Source organism: Oryctolagus cuniculus, chromosome 13 (assembly GCF_051225735.1).
Source record: "Oryctolagus cuniculus isolate XC-2025 breed Fujian yellow rabbit chromosome 13, ASM5122573v1, whole genome shotgun sequence".
Classification (NCBI taxonomy): domain Eukaryota; kingdom Metazoa; phylum Chordata; class Mammalia; order Lagomorpha; family Leporidae; genus Oryctolagus; species Oryctolagus cuniculus.
In genome coordinates this window covers 47,834,141-47,851,131 of record NC_142879.1, presented here as the reverse complement: position 1 = coordinate 47,851,131, position 16,991 = coordinate 47,834,141, and positions in this window count along the sequence as shown.

Sequence of the window (16,991 nt, the reverse complement as noted above, 5' to 3'; positions counted from 1 at the left end):
AATACCAGTATTTAGTAACACTTTCTCCAGAGGTGGAAAGAGTAGGATCTGGACTCAAACCAGTGCTGAGGGAGGCTAGCTGGAAGCCTCCTAGCCGAGGCGAGGGACTAGGCTTTCCAGCCTCTTGTCCTGTCCTTGCTGAGCTATTCCAGTTTGACTATAAAAACAGCGTGCATCTCGAGACTGGGAGAGCCCCACTTCATAAACACATGTCTGGGGTTCCCACATGGAGGACTTTGCCAGATGCAAATGTAAGGAAACGTATTGAATTTTGTTCCAAGTGTTATACATCATGTGGCAAATTGGTCTTCAGAAAACCGATTTTCTTTCTGTTAATAATAAAGGCTTTTTAAACAACCTTAAACATATATGATTATTTAAAGGGTGTGCATCACTAATACCAGAGTATTTCTAATCTGATTTTAAAAAGAGAAGTGGTAACATTTTTTTCCTCCACTTTTTAAGTGGAGGAGCTTGGTTAACATTTATTCTTTTTTTGCTGCTCATATGACTTAAAGAAAATAACAAAAATATTTTATCCCTTTACATCTGTTGTACCATAAATGCAAAAGTGAATTGGGAAATTAGTTATACATCCCTGCTGTCTTCTTTAGAAAAAAAGCACCTCTGCTATACCTATTTTCCTTGAAATAGCAACATTTCACATTATACATCTCAGTCTGCTTGTAATTTAAGATTACAGTTAAATAGGAGGAAAACAGAACTTATTTTGCAGAACTTAAATGGGAAGGAAATATAACTTATTTTTTAGACTTAGAGGGCTTACCAGGGTTTCTAAAATCTTGTCCTTTGTATCAGTCTCTAAATAGTTTATATGAACGGGATCTGATGTTCCCTAACATGAGGGCTACATATAATATCCTGACACAACAGAAGGATTTCTAGATGAATTGGAAGCATCCTGATTGTGAACTCCTATCTCTTCCTGTTTTGAACCAATCCTTTAGGGTATACTTGGAGACTGGTTTTAAATGTGATCTATTTCAAGAAAAAAGGGGGCAAAGAATTATTATTAAGGAAAAGCAAAGCAGGAAATCTTTTATAAATACTGTTAGGACCACTGATCCCAGCTACCTGCTATAATGTGAATGGAATCATTATGGCTGCTCCATTGACACGGTTTCTTCATTCAGGATCCTGGCCAAAGGAATAGCATGTCAATGTGTAAAATTCTAGCCAAAGATAAGCCATTACAATGGAAATCGCGATGTGCAAAGTCTCATTGAAGCCAATGAAATTGAGTGTAATATCCATACCAGCATTCTCATCTGCTTGCTCCAGGATTTAGTATGCGGCTCTGCATTGAAATGAGATTATGCATATAAAATGCCAATATAGAATACACTGCCCAATAAAACATTAGAAAAGCAACTTATAGCCCATATACATGGGCTTTACTTAAATTTGAACTTCATGTGCAGAATAAACCCCAGCACCATCAGAACACTAAATCTACAGAATGTCCTCGCTCTGGTTTTTCATGCTTCTTTCTCCGTGACTCCCCCAGCCCCCTCCTATCCAAACACAATTCTTTTAAGGGCACTCTTCAAATCATCTAACAATTCCCAAAGGGTATTCCAGGAGTCTCTTAAAGTGTCTTTCTAAATTAAAAGGCTCCAAACAATTTAAGTGCATTTTTGAACCAAAAATATCAGAAAGTATTTGGAATTGGAAACCTATGGGTGTGTAAAAAGAAGAAAGGCACCAAAGAGAAAATGCCCCCACAGTGGATTACAAGGTTATGGGACAGGTCACTAGGAAAGGGAAATAAAACTGAATGTTAGGTTGGGCTTGTAAATTATGCACCTTTCAGGGAAAGAGGTTTAAGGTCTCTTCACTCAAGGGTTTTTTCCCATCCATTTTGCTATTAATTCTTAACTCTTGGTAGGCAGTTCTTTAATGAGGTTGTTTGTGGCAGGTTAATTTTCTCCAATCTACTGAGCTCCTCATTTTCCCTTTTAAGTGCACTGCTGCCTAGAGCTTTCAGTATTTTCCCTACTAGAAGAAAACAGAATAAACGTGAAGTTGCCTAGCTGGGCTGAGAATTAAAAGCATCTTGTGGACAGATAAACAGAGGGCCAGGACAGATGGGAGTGGGAGGGTAGAAGCCAGGCTGAGCTGAGGGCATGAGGGAGAGAATTCCGTCTTAGGAGAGCAATGACCCTAGGAGTGTAATATATTAAATATTGCAGCGATCGATTTCAATACCCCAAGTGGACACGGGAATAAAAATTCACCAACAAGCTGAAGTGATTAGGAATGCTTTGTTGCAAGTGAAAAAATGTGATTTTCTTCAGATCCTTTTTGTTCAGGTTAGAAGAGGCCTAGAAAATCCAAGTGTAAGCCCTGGACTCCCAATTTGGGATATAACCCTAAAGGTTAGTTGTATCTCAGTGGTACTTCTGAAGAGTGAAAAGATGAGCCTTTGCACTAAGGAGGATTAAATATCAACCGCAATTACGGGCTGGTCACTTTGGGAGGCTTCCTCCCCCGTCACATAGGAGTGCACTTTGGAGAGGCTGCTCCTCTCCTGTGCATTAGTCTTTGTTTCAGCTCTGGGCCAAAGCGGTTGCTTTCTCCCAATTCTTTCATTAAAATCCAGGGGGAAATGCACAATATGGTTTACAGGAGGCCGCTCTGCAACAGTGGTACATAAAAAACAGCTTTTGGTGCCATGTAGGGGAGAAATATTTTTGAAGTGTCATTCTGGGGAGAAAAGTATGAACCTGGCACAAATACCACTACAACAAATGATTTCGTTAGTGAACTCAGAATTGAGTGGGATTTTCTGTCCTTTTTTCCTACCAAATCCAGCTCTTGAACATTCTTGTGATAAACTATGTTGTCTCTGTCCAGGAATCTGTTTAGGGATTTGGGATAGTCACCCTGGAGGTTGCTTAGTGCAGGGGGATTGTTTTCAGTCACAGCCTAATGGGCAAAGCCTGGGCTCGTCACACTGGGGACACCAAGTCTGCTGCTAGGGACACACTGCTGGATGCCTGCATGCAGCCGCAACAGCGATTGCAGCTGCCTCTTCCTTCAGTCTGGCTCCTACATATCTGGGAAAGAAATGCAACATCATACAAAGGATTTCTTTAATGACAATTAGTTCCTCAGGGTTACTGTGAGCTAGGGCTGCTGCTTAGGCTTCCCTTACCCTCTACTGCAGCTTTTCCCACCCTTTATAGCCTTCCTTATACACTAGTCAGGTGTTGGAAAAGGCACTCCACACAGTATTCCTTCTGTTAACCAAGAGGGTGACATCTATTTTATCCTGGTGGCTGAGTGAGGATGGCCTCGATGTCTGAGTGAGGCTGGAACTGTAGAGTTGGGGAAAAGCAAACCCCCAGCCCCCAGCTCTTTTCTGCCATCAGTCTTCTTGACTGCTCATCACAATGGCATCTAGCTGCCACTTGGAGTATGGCCTGCAGGATCAGCCATATTTCTGTATAAGGATCTCCTTACCAGGCGATGGCCCAGGCAGGAGAAAGAACACTAACTTGTCCCTTCTCTCTCTCTTTTTCTTTCTCAAGATTTATGCATTTATTTGAAAGGCAGAGTGACATACAGCTCAGAGATCTTCCATCCACCAGTTCACTTCCTAAATGGCCAAAACAGCCTGAGCTGTGTCAGGGCAAAGCCAGGAGCCAGAACTTCATCCAGGTCTTCCATATGAGTGGCAGGGGCTTAAGTACTTGGACCATCATTCACTGCCTTCCTAGGCACATTAGCAGGGAGTTGGACAGGAAGTAGACCAGCCACAACTCAAATTGGTGCTCTAATATGAGATGCTGGTCTTATATACAGTGACAACTGCTATGCCACACACAGGCTCCTTCCCATTTCTTTTCAATCCAATTTCGGCTAACCACGACTGAGCAGGCTAAGACTAGTTGCACAACAGAGCACTCAGATTGTAGCTTGATGCTCCACTTTCAATGGTGTGATGACTGACTATAGGGAGGCTGTTATGTCCTATAAGCCTGTTTGTTCCCTAAAGCCACATGGCTCCTTCCTTACTTCAGACTGGGTCCAGACAGGTGCAGGAGACAAAAACACTTTTTTAAAAAGATTTATTTATTGGAAAGGCAGAGTAACAGAGAAAGATCTTCAATCCACTGATTTACTCCCCAAGTGGCTGCAACAGGCAAGGCTGGGCCAGGCTTGAAGCCAGGAGCACAGAACTCCATCCTGGTTTCCCACATGGGTGGCAGGGACCTAAGTACTTTTACCACCATTCTCTGCTTTCCCAGGTTCATTAACAGGGAACTGGATCGGAAGTGGAGGAGTTGGGAACCTACATACTGATATGGGATGTGAGCCTCCCAAGCAGCAGCTTACTCAGCTGCTCCACAACGCCTCCCCCAGAGAGCAAAATTATCACTCAAAAAAAAAAAAAAAAAAAAAAAAGTTACTTTGAGAAGCTCATTATGGAGGTTGACTATCTTTCTCCTTGAGTATGGCAAAAACTGGGTTAGTGGGAATTTGGGTAAGAAAATAATTATTACACTTTGCTCTGATCCCTTTGGCCATCTTCTGTGTCTCTCTTCCTTTCCTCCTCTTTTCTTCTCTTTGTTTTAAATCACTTCAGAAAACCAGGCAGGTTGAAAGAACCAGTGACTATACCCTGTGAGGGCCTGCTGGAGCTGGAGTAAGGCCTGATTCTGGCTGGGGAGGTGGTCCAGATGACACAGATTCCCATTCCCGTGAGGCTGAGGGCAATTTGAAGACAAGGAATCTCCTGGAGGGGAGATGGGTGGGTGAGGTCTCCCTGTGCCGGGTCACTGAGGAACGATTTCTTGAGCCCAGGGCCTGTATGCTGGACTACTGAAGACCTGCCCTGGTATAAGGTACCTGTGACTCGAAGCAGGGCGGGGAGCTTTTGGGCCCCTGGCCTATTGCAAGTCTTGGGGGTGAGGTCGGGCTCTCCCTGGGGCTGCTGGATTCACCTGTCATCACGCTCACTGCCCAGGGACCCTGACAAACCTCCACAATGTGGGTCTGAACCGGGGCGCTTAAGGTTCACTGCTCTGCGTGTAGAACTTTGCAAAACTGCAAATAAGCGAGAAAATTTGCCTATTCTTGTGAAGGGAGATACAAGTTTGCACTTCGCATGGAAGCATGAGAAAAGGCGTGTGTGGGGAGGGAACTCCTGGCCGAAAGCCCCACCGTAATCTCCAGAACAATTTCATTTCCTCTGCAGCACCCTGGCTACCCTAGCCCAGGCCTCAGAAAGGTCAGGGAGGAGATGGAGCTTAAAAATGTGAGGGCGGGAAAGAAGAGAGGGGCTAGGCGCTAGGCCAGGTCGCAGGTGAGGTCTGGGCCAGGCTGCGAGCCGGGGACGGGCAGGGAAGCCTCGGGGCGGGGGAGGGGCAGAGCCTCGTCTTGCGGCAGCCTCGGGCGGTTTTTCTGAGGGGGTTTTCCTCAGGAATCCGCGCGGCCGGTCTCCAGGGCCGCTTGCCGGGGCGCTCCCCCGCCCTCTCGCGCCGAGCCGGTCGCAGGGAGCTCGGGTTTCCGCCTGTACTGCGCCGGCTCAGCGAACAGGCCTTTCCCGCTTGCTGAGAAAGGGAAAAGCGCGCGCCTGGGGCCGTGCGGGCGGCCAGGGCGCGTGTCCGAGGGAGCCGGTTCCCACCGGGGCAGCCATCCTGTCCCCGGCAGCCGCTTAAACCTCGCCGAAACACTGCTCTGGGCAGGGAGGGTGTTCCGGGGAGGTGACTCCTGCGGCCGGCCGCCGAGATCCCCAGTGGCGGCGTGGCTGCCTGGATTCCGCGGGTCGCGGAGAGAGAGGCAGGCCGCGGGGAGCTTCGCTTCTCCCCTTCGAAGGCGGGCCTGCAACTTTTTGAAACCCTTCACTTTAAAGTGATTGATTGTGCCCCACCACACAGCAGCCCCACCTCCTGTCCCCACCTCCGCCACCTTCCCTTGTCACCTTGGCTCCCAAGTGCGCGCCGGGGACGAGCGGGGCGCGCGGGGTCGGGGGTTTGGAGATGCATCCTGTGGACGCGAGCCTTCAGCGCCGGAAAGGCTGAGGCAATTTCGGACGAATTCGGCTCTGAGAACCCAGAACCGGGGTGCTTCTGTGTGCCCCCTCGCCCACTGTCCCGTAGCGAAGGCCGCCCGTGAGAGCCCCCTCCCCCGCAACCCGCCCCTGCCCCTCTCCAAGGAAGTTCTCGCTGGAGCCGGGCTCCACACGGGGAACCCTTCCGGGGACCGAACGTGAAGGCTCAAGGCCTCCACGAGTGAGGCTGATGATTAATTTGGGCTGCTCCGCCGGGCGATCCTGACGCTCGAGGCCTTCGACTTTGGGAACCGTCCGGGAGCTGGGACTGAAGCGTGAATAACCCAGGGTTGTGACTGGGAAACGCGAGTTGTGGCGGCTCCCGGACGTATCTGAGTGGCCTGGGCACAGCTCCAGGGGCAAAGGTTCGCTCTCTCTCGCCCCCAAATAAACTCTTAGTTAACTAGTGTAGACTAAACACATTAGTATTATTAAATGGGTAAGGGACAGGGTTGAAAGTGGGGGCATGTCAACCGGACCCAGGCCCCGGTCGCTACTTCTCCGGAGACAGATCAGGGTGCTTCCAACGCGAAAATAGAAATGTAACGTTCAGCTGGACGGATTCATTTTTGACGGATTTACGGTATGATTTTCTTTCAAGCGGTATTCATTGGTTCTTTCGATCCATAGTGCGGTCCAAAGACAGAAATATAAACAAGCACTTTCTGCCTCGCGGAAACCCCTTAACAGTATCTCCCAAAGAAAGATCAAGACACTTTGTGAATTTTCCCCAGATAATGCCTCATATTCCGAATGACTGATCAGAGAACTCCGGTATTGTTAAATAAAATGAGAGGAAGGCGAGTGACGTGGGAGGGGAACAATGGCATTTCTGAATCAGTTTGCTTGATTGACATTTGGGAGCTTCATGACCCCAGGGAATAGGACTCATTACGGTGAATACACCAAAACATCAACCAAGATTAGAACTCTAGATCCCGTTTTAATCCCATTTCAGTCTAAATTATAGTGGGAAAATATAAAATCCAAGAAGAGAGAATTACTCCATCATACATTGACCTAAAGTTTTAATCGTACTGAGGGGAGGAATAAAGTGGAAAGCTTTTCCAATCCTGTAGGAACAGCACTGACAATTAAGTAAAACATACGCTTTTGGTAAGAATATTTGTGCAGGATAAAACATCTCATACTTACTTGGGGAAGCACCTTACTGGAAAAGTGTGTAGGGAGCTTTATCTTACCTGTGAGAAAAATACACCTTCTCTTCACTGGTTCAAAAGTGAGGAACATCAACCAATTGATGTTAAGAAATAGGCACGCTAAAGCTACAGTCTAGATTTCTATTCTTATTTAGACTTGTCTACTTCTTGGGAAAGGATTTGTGTTGTGTGTGTGTGTGTCCAAAGTTGTGTTAACATGTAAATTTAACCCAGGCAATTTTGAGAGCTATGGAAAGAGGGAAACTGTTTCAGCAAAGTCTGTTTTTATCAGCAGAAATGTGTGATAATGTGGGCTGTGTTTTAAGGGGGAGGGCAGTCTACGGGAATTTTGCTGCACAAAGATTTTTGATTCTTCAATGGAACTCATCCTCAAATCTGAGAAACTTGAAAAACTAGGAGTCTTAAGTATTGTGTATAAAACCAAGCCAACAGAACCTAGAAAGACAAAGCTGTGGCAGAAGACATATATCATGTCCTCATATTTTTATAGGTAAATCACAGCCAAGGGGAAATGTAACAGGAACACATGAGGACGGAGCAAATATGTTGTATACAGCAGACCAGAAAGAGGTGCTGCGCGGTAGAGCTTCACAATCATGTTTTGAGAGGTAGATTTTTTAATGAGAAGTCTCTGTGTTGGATGGGGACTGAGAGTCATAAGAATTATTTAAGCAGCAAGAAGGAACAAAAATTAATTATTAGGAGCTCAGTAATCACCAAATAAACTCTGGGCTTTGAGGTTAAAAATAGATGACTATCTTCATGTTCAATTATACAGTATCAATTACTAATACAACTGATGCTTCAGCGTCTCAGCGCGACCAGATACCATCTTTTATGGAGATATCTTGGTATTAATTAATGACTTCTTTATTCTCATTATTCACAAGGAAAAATAGGGGTCGTGTCACATTAAAATTAAGATTATCTTAGTTTATCTGGGCTCTTAAACAAAGATCATTCAAGGTAATTATATTTTGAATTAACAGAGGTAGGCAATTTATCTCGGTTTCTTTTTTTGTTGTTGTTCAAAGATTGGAAAATAAAGATCAGAAATACGGAAAGTTTCATTTCGAAGATGGAAAGAAGCAAACAAACATGTCTTGACTTTTGCAATATTTCCTTTGCTAAAGGGGGAATGAGGGAACTGTAAAAGACGTGACTTTGCAAAGTCAAGTCCTTTTTAAAAGACTCGGATCGAAATTCTTGCTATGCAACAAGGATTCAAGTTTGATTAATTTTCTGCAAGCGACGTGACAGCGGTGTTTTAAAAGATTAATTAAAATTGAAGTGATACGGAGCAGGAATTCAACCTGCAGAGGCGTCCCTGGCGCCTTGGGGGGCTTTGCAAGCGAGTCCCAAGCCCGAACTGTGGGCTTTCCCGAGCCTGGGACGCAACTCCCGGTCTCCTGGAGAGGAACGCGGAATTTGGCAGAGCGCCCGCCTAGCCGCCTGGCATCCCGAGCTGGCCGCCAGCTCTCGGGGGTGGGGACGGGGTGTGTCCCGGGGAACCCGCTGCCGAGAAAACTGCGAGCGCGGCTGTCGCCAAGACGGAGAGCACAGGGTCACGCCGCAGAGTCTGGACGCGGCTCCAGTCAGCCTCAAGCTGACGGCCTCGGGGCCGCGGCCGCTTCTGGAGGGGTGGGGGCACCTACTTCGTGACCCGGCTTGTGCGGAGCCCCCGCCAGGGCGCGAGCGTGCATTGGTGCCGGATGCGTGGAAGGCGCCCAGCGGAGGCGCACCCGCAACGGCCGAGGACGTGCAGAGCTCCGGGGGGTTGCAGCTGTCAGGGCGCGAGCGTGGGCCTGGCCCGGCAGCCCTGCCCGGTGACCTGGGACTCGGGACCCGAGCCGCCGCCCCGGCCACGTCCTCTCAGCTCCCGGTTCATTTTCCCGCCCCAGCCTCCCCCTCACCCCCCGCTTCACTCCGCGACGCCGCCTTCGTCCGACAGAGAAATTAAGCTGAACACCATTGTAACTGTACTCAAGGAGACACAATCCCCGGAGCCCTCGGGGTCGCGCGCGGCGCAGAGGCGACGCGGGTGGCGCCGCAGAGGGTGGGGTGGGCGAACACGGGGGCGTTCGTTCGCAATTAGCCTCCCTAGGGCGCGAGTGCCGCGTCCTCTTCCCTCCGGGAGCGGGGTCTGGAGGCCGAACGGTGCGAGCCCGGCCGGCGGGGCCGCGCGCCCCGGGCCACGCAGCTACTCGGCGTGGGCGAAGGCCGGGGCGGCCATCCCTCCGGGGGGCTGCCCCTCCGGCGTGCGGCGGCGCCGGGAAAGCCCTTCCTCCGTGGCCCGGTCCCAGGGGTCGGGGCCTAGAAGGGTCCCTGGGGGAATTCTCCGGGCCGGGAAGACCAGGGGCCCGCTCCTTCCCCTCGCATCTGTCTCCCCAACCCCCTTCCAGGAGACCTCGGAGGTGGCGGCTGAGTGGGAAGGGCGGCGGGAATGCGGCCGCTGCAGGCTCGCGAGCTGGGGCGTCCGGGCGAGAAAAGAAGCGCGAGGACGCGCGCGAAGGAGCCGTGGAGCGCGGGGCGCCGCCGGGGAGGGCTGGGATGGGAGGTGGCTGCCCCGGCCTCTCCGAGGGGCGCAAGGGGAACCTCTTCCCCGGGGAATCCCCACCCGGCAGCTCCCAACCTCGAGAACAAAGGGTCTGGGAAGCACGGCCGGGGTCGGGGAGCGGAGGTGGTGGGAGGCAGGAAGGCAGGCGGTGGGGGCAGGGAAGGGCGCCTCCCCACGTTTCCTCTCGCTGCGGAATGATGGAAAGCTCCCTGCAGCACACGCCTCACTGAGGCCGCTTCCAAATCCGGGAGGGCTCGGGTTCCTTACCTAACGGCTGCACTCGCGCCCTTCCTCCCACAGCGTCCCCACCCCCTCCGGGGACCGCAGCCCAGAGCTGCGAAGCCGGTGGCGCGCGGCGTTGCGGGCAGAACCGCGGGGCAGCAGCGCCCCCTGCAGGCTCGGGGCGCCTCCCCAGACACCGCGCCGCGCGGACTCGTGAGGTGGAACCCCCGCCCCGCGCATTGCTCTCCTGGTCCGCAGCCCGCGCTGCCGGCGGTGTTAAGTCTTCCTGGAGAAGGGGACCGGACCGTCCAGGGCGGTCCAGCCGCTGCTCTCTGCGGCTTCCTCGATCGCTTGCCCGTGTCACCTGCAGGACCTCGTCGGCGGGTGCCCTGCTGTCCCTCTCAGCAGTCCTTACTGCTAATTCCCTGCGGGTCTAGGAGCCTGCGTTAAGTCCCGCGTCAGGGCGCAAAGAGTAAAAGGCGTTTCTTCAACCCTAGAGAAAACTAATTTTCGCTTATTAAAAGGCAGAAGGCCAGCGGGGAAGAACAGTCAAGGGTTGCCGTGACCGCAGGTCTTTGGGATCCAGGTGTTCAGGATAGGACTGGGGTGGGGGTGGGGGGTCTGGGAAGCTCCTTCGGCGCCCATACTCGGCAAACTCACTGGCAGGTGCGGTGCTAGAGAGTGGGCAGGAGCGCCGGCGCACAGAGGACCCTTGCCTTGCGCCCGCCGGCGACCCCGGCATCAGCCCACTCTTTGAGAGACTTCGCTGATTTGGCGAGAACAGGAATTGGGAGAAGATCGAAGCGCAGTTTTGCTTTCTTATTTTTCTTTGACTAAATGGCATATGCATGTGAATTCTCGGTCTGTAGGAAGTAAGTCTCCTCAGCCAAGTCCTGCTTACTGGGGAAAATCTAGAGCCCTGAGCAAGAAGCGAACCGGCCAATCCAGGTGCCGGTGCCACCCCCAGAGAACAATCTTCCTTAGCTCTTCCCTCTCCTCCCTGTCCAGCCACAGGCTGCCCCAGGACTCCTGCACGACCAGGGCCTGAGCTGTGGAGGAGAGCGCGGGTGCCCAGGAACAGGAGAAAGGAGGCAAACTGCGGGCCCGGGCGCGCTGTTCCCGGGTACCGTGGGAACCTCTCTCCTCTCTCCCGCCCCGGGGCGCGCAGCTCGGCTCCGCCCCGCCTGGCCCAGGCTGAGCGGAACCGCGAAGTGGAGCCCGCGGGGAAGCTCGCCTGGGCAGGTGCCGCGGGGTCAGACCCGCCCCAGGGGTTGCAAACCGCAAGCGAAAGTCGAGAGGGGCTGGCGCTTTCCATCTAATCCGTTTTACACTGTGAAAACCGCAGACTTGTCGCCTCGGCGGCCACTTTTTAATTGGGAAGCAAACAGACGGAAAACCAAAACAAACGCGTGAGCAGACTTTCTCTCCCTGGCTTTTAAAAAAAAAAAAAAAAAAAAAGCCGGCTTTCTAGTAAAGAGTGAAACCTGTCGGCGCTCCAGATCGCTCGCTCGCTTCGGGGCGGGGGCTGGGGCGCGCAGCCGGTGCGGCGGCGCCCCCAGCGCCGGGGGTCGCCCTGACAGTGCGGCTGTAGCTGCGCTCTTCCCCGAGCACCGTGTACGTGGCTGGTGTCCCGCTCCCCAACTCGTGCTTTTTGCAGACACCATCCCGATTTTTTTTTCCCGTTCGGAATGAAGGGTGCTTGGGGGTTGGGGTCCCCAGGCGTGGAGTTCTGGCAGATCCGGGATTCTCCGGCGCGGCGAGGGTGGGGTTGTGGTCGAGAGATCTCCAGGCCGAGCGGAGGGAACCCTAGGAGAAGCTTTTCTAACCGGGTTTTCCCTTGGGGGAAAAGCGGAAGTTGCTGGGCTCACCGCAGACTGACCTGGTGCCCAGGCTCGTGGGGAGCCTTGGCGAGGCCGGGAGAGCGGCGAGGGGTGGGGATCGCTGGGGTCAGGTGGGCCGAGTCCTGGGATAGCCCTGATGTTTGAAGGGTCGTAAGTGGAAAATTATTTTTAGTTCAACTTGCAGTCATGGAGATCGAGGGAAGGAAGGCGTTCTTTAAAAACAAAACCTAAAGACTGCGTGGTCAGTTTGTGGAGAGGGAAGGCGTTCCTTCTTTGTTCTTCCAGAGCCCAAGCACGTTGTTTCAACGTGTGAACGTGCAGAAGCAGTCTTGGGAGCGTGTTTACGCGATCCAGAGCTCAGGCGCACCAGCTCACTGTCCCAGCACTGTGCTGGGTTGGGTACCGTTTTCAGAGTGTTCTTTCTCGTCCAGCCCCTGTTTGAAGCTCAACTCGGTTTGATTAAAGCAGATTTGAAATGAAAGTTTGGGAAGAGAAAATGTGCGTCTACGTTTGAAAGTACGTGCGCGTGTAGCAGGGTTTCTATTCCCTGCAGTCTTCCTTCTAAAAGACAAGAGATACTGGTAAATTACACACGATGGCTGATTTTCCCCCTACAATTGCACGGTCACCGGAGAGGAGTCTTGAATTCTCTCTCCGCTTCCCATTGATAAATCCCGGAAGAGAGATGCTGCTGTGCGATTGTGGCACCCCCGCCTTGCTTTCTTCCGCACACGTGAGCACACAGAGCATCTACAGCAACACAAAATTCTTCTTTAGCCTCTGCTGCGGGATCTGTAAAGCTAGGCCCGTGTTCTCAGTTTTCACTGAAGGTGGAACGCTGCTCAGGACCAGCACTTGTCCTTCCCCGTGTGTGTGTGTGTGTGTGTGCACTTTATTAAGGATCTTTGGTAAGCCAATAAAACAATCATCTTCGCCTGAACTTATGTTTTTGTGATTAAGTAGAAAACAATATGAATGAACCGTTTAAATAGTGTTTTTTATATCAAAATGCTAACAAATAATGAAACCTTAGCTGTAGTTTTCCCAAATGTTCTGAATGATAGCTTCCTGTTTGCTGTCATAGTTTGGCAAAACTATTGTGTATTAATTGAAAGTGACTACACAGTGCCTGCATTCCACAGAGAGAAGCTTTATGCACTTAGCTGTACCGCCAGCAATTTAAACTATCTGGTTCATATTACTATGTGACGCCTCCTGAAGGAAGGGTTGGTGAATTAGGAGCTGTGCAATTATTTGTGTGTGTTTGTCTTCTCACGAAGCTGTAATGAAGTCTGATTTTTGTGAAAAGCAAAAAAAAAAAATGCAAAGATCCTTTAAGTGCCCTTGTGAAAATAATTTGTGATTGTTAATTTACAAATATATGTGTGCACAAAAGATGTTTTAGGGAAACTAACTGAATACAGATAGAACACTTATGTTTTTCTTTCCAGTGTTTCTTCTCTCTCAAGTATAAGACACATAAGACTCCAGAACATTCACTTTATGCTTCTGATAATAAGAAAACTAATGCTGGTTTTCTCATAGCATGTCATAGATATCAAGGGGCAATGTGAAAATCACTAGATAAATTTCGTCTTTTCCATCACATCATTGTCTACGTGAAATTCCATCTTAGGAAATGTGCAAGGATAGTACATTGTCTCAGAAGCTTGAAAGTACAAAAGAATTTGATGTACTAAAGGTATGATTCCTGGTTGCCAGTATGTTTCTCTTTCTGAGATGACTTTAGTAATGACTGAATTCAATAATGTTAGAAAGCAAGGAGAGATTTCAAGAGCAGCAAGATGTGATGGATGGACACAGGAACAATGTTGCTATCGACAAGACATGCTAGCTTTTAAAATCTAAATTATTATTTTTCTTTCCAGTGCAGGGGAAGATACCAAGTGTATCAACGTTCATCACATGCAGGGCAATGAGAATGTGAGCGACAGTTAGTGGCTGGTGACTGAAGTGACTGTTAGTGTGGGTGGGTAAATGAACTAATGCATTTGTTCCTTTGTAAAGGAGGTCAGTGGTCCAGGGTTGAGACAGGCAAAGTTTCTAGAAAACTGAGGCCATGAAGGAGAAGAGTGAAAGAAGTCTCAAACAATAATAAAACAAATTAGCCAGTTTAAAAAGGGTTTGCTTCCTATTTGAGATTTACCTAGAGTCACTTGTTTCTGCTAGCTATTTAGAAGAAATAAATGGAAAATCACTTAATAGGCAGAGGCGCTGATACAATTTCCTCTTCAAGGATCTGATTCCTGGCATCCAAAGGAAACTGGAATTCAAGTTAGTGTTAGAACTTGAATTTGTTCTGCCAGAGTGGAAATTGGTTCCATTAGGCATCAGTCACAGAACTCTTAGAGACCTGTCCAGAGCTGTAGTTATGATATGTCCAGCTAGCTGAAATAATAAAGTCATAAGTGATGCTGGGTGTGCACTGGAAAACCACCCAGTGGCTTTTAATTTTTTTAAAATGAAAATTTCCTAATTTTATATTCCTCATAAATCTGGAGCAAGTCTAATTAGGGTCATCAGGATAAGTGAAAACCTACAAGTGAGGCTGTGGAGGGAATATAACTTAAAATGCGAAATAGACAGCTTTGTGCAGTCTTTAGCAAGGATTCTTTCCTGAAGAATTTTCTTACTCACTTGCTCACACTTCCTTCTTATTGCAGATTTATAGTGCCCTGGGGGAAACTCCTGGAAGAAATGATATATTAGACAGATATACCAGCCCAAAGCCTAAAAGTTAATGTCTGGCTATGGGAATAAAAATCTCAACAACAATGTCCACAAAAGAGAATCAGCTGAATGTGGGATGAGCAATAATGCCCAATGTGTTAAGAGAAATGGGGAAAATATGAATGTCATCTGAAAGTTAAGAATTTATTCAATATAGGAAGGTTTCAAATAAATTTGATTCATAGTACACATGTAGACTTACATTCATAAACCTAATGATCTCTCATAAATTAAACAAAGTAAAAAATACTTTAAGAATGGAATGACTAGAAACTCTGGCATGTGCCCCCTATGAAAATATTCCAGATCTTTCATGAAATGGTTGCACGTTGTAAGAATTCAAAACTTACTAATGAGAAATAGTAATGATCCATTAGAAAAATTTGATAAATTTAAATTCTCCTTAATTTATCACAGAAATCTGTTTTCTGTTTTCATTATGAGCAAAAAAATTTGTCAGCTAAGTGTTCTGGCATCAATTTCTCCTTTTATGTGTTGTATTTCTTTGTAAACAAATGTTGTTAGCTAAGTTAACAGTACCAACTGCAATAATCATAAAATCTCAAAGTTAATATTCTGGCATGGACAGTAATTCAACTTTAAAATTATTTATGGAGCACTCAGAAAGCTTTATTATTTTAATTAATTATTTCCTTATTCTGGGTTCATCTTGTTGCCAATTGAATTTTGAATTTTTTTATCCACAGTGGCAGATACCTGTATTTTAAGACATGTAAAAACAAATCCTTTAATTTTTTGAAATTCTGGACTTGAACTGAGCCTGTTCTTTAACAAATGGTTAAAATTAGGTGAAGAAAACTGTTTGCTGGTTAAATATGAAGTTGAGGAGTATTCCTCAGAATAAATTTAGGTGTTTTTGTAGTTCTTACAAAATATTTGTTGGCTGGTTCCAAAAACCATTGAGTAACAACAACAAAAAGAAACCCCATTAAAAGTTAATGCCCATCTGGCTACTTGGAAGTAGTGCCGGGGACCTTACCAGAAGCTACGTGTCGAAGTCCAGCTCTTCCCAGGGTTTTTCCTCTGTTAGATTCAAAGGGGATTGCTTTGCCCTGTGGGAGTCTGGTTCTTCCCAACAAGCGTGGAAAAAAATGCAACAGGCGTTTTCTAGGAGTGTTGCCTTTGACAGCACGTCTCAGGGGACTTAATATTGTAAGTGGCAAGTGGCCAACACAAGTAGGAAACTTAGCTAACTGCCAAGCTATAATACTGAAGAAACACTGCCCTAGCTAACCAGAAAGTGGGAAGAGAGCTTCTCCATGAAAAAGAATTAGAAACTGAAAGGCCAGTGGTGAGGGAGGATCACTCTGAATGTGTGTGTATTGTATGTTGTATGTGTTGTGTGTTTTGTGTGTGTGTGTGATTTTTATAAGGGTCTTGGAATTTGAGAATAGTGTTGTTTGTTTGAATATTGCTTCCATTCATGCTTTAGAAATCAGGATCATATTAAATACGCTTAGATATGTCTGGACTCTGAAAAGAATGTCACGCCCAACAGTTGTTTGAAAGGCCATGAGTTCCTCCAGCACGACTTTGCTTTTCCTCCAAGCAGATTGGTGGAAGCAATCCTGTACAGGGTTTGGGCGTTCGGCCTCAAAGAGCTTTGCTGCTTCTCCTTTTGTCCTCCTGGACGCCATGCCACAAAGAGGCTCAGCATAAGGCTTGCTGGGGGGAGAGAGGCCCAGCAGCCTGCACACCCACTGGCTGAATGCAGCCACAGGAATGAGCCCTGGTGAAATGAGCAGAGCCACACAGTCAACAGCATCATGAGAAATAATAAATTGTTGTGGCTAAACCTTGTTGCACAGCAATAGGTAAGCATACCTGTCTTGTAAAATAGATAACTATTATAATCATCAAAATTTGAGAGAGGATTTGTAGATACAGGAGAGTCTAAAATGTGACCAGTTTAAAAACCTTCAGTTTTTCTAGGTCCTGTTAGCATATGCGATACTACCACAGGGCAAAGTTTACTCTCTGATTGCTATTGTGACATTTAATTTTCATCCCTGACACTGGTGAGATGTAAGGAGGTCGCATTAGTTTGTATCATTTACAGAGCAACTCAATGAGGCAAGCATGACTGTTAGGATCTACACTGGAAAGAAGAGCAGACAAGTCCAGGAGAGCAGCAAAACTGCTGAGACCAACATGACCAACATGTAGCTTGAGAAGGAATGTGTGGCAGGAGATGTCAAAGAACCTCTTTTTTTTTTTTTTTTAAAGCATTTATTTACTTATTTGAATGGGGGGGGGGCAGAAAGAGAAAGAGACAGAGAGAGAGAGAGAGAGAAAATCTTTCATTTGCTGGTTGAGTCCCCAAATAGCCATAACAGACA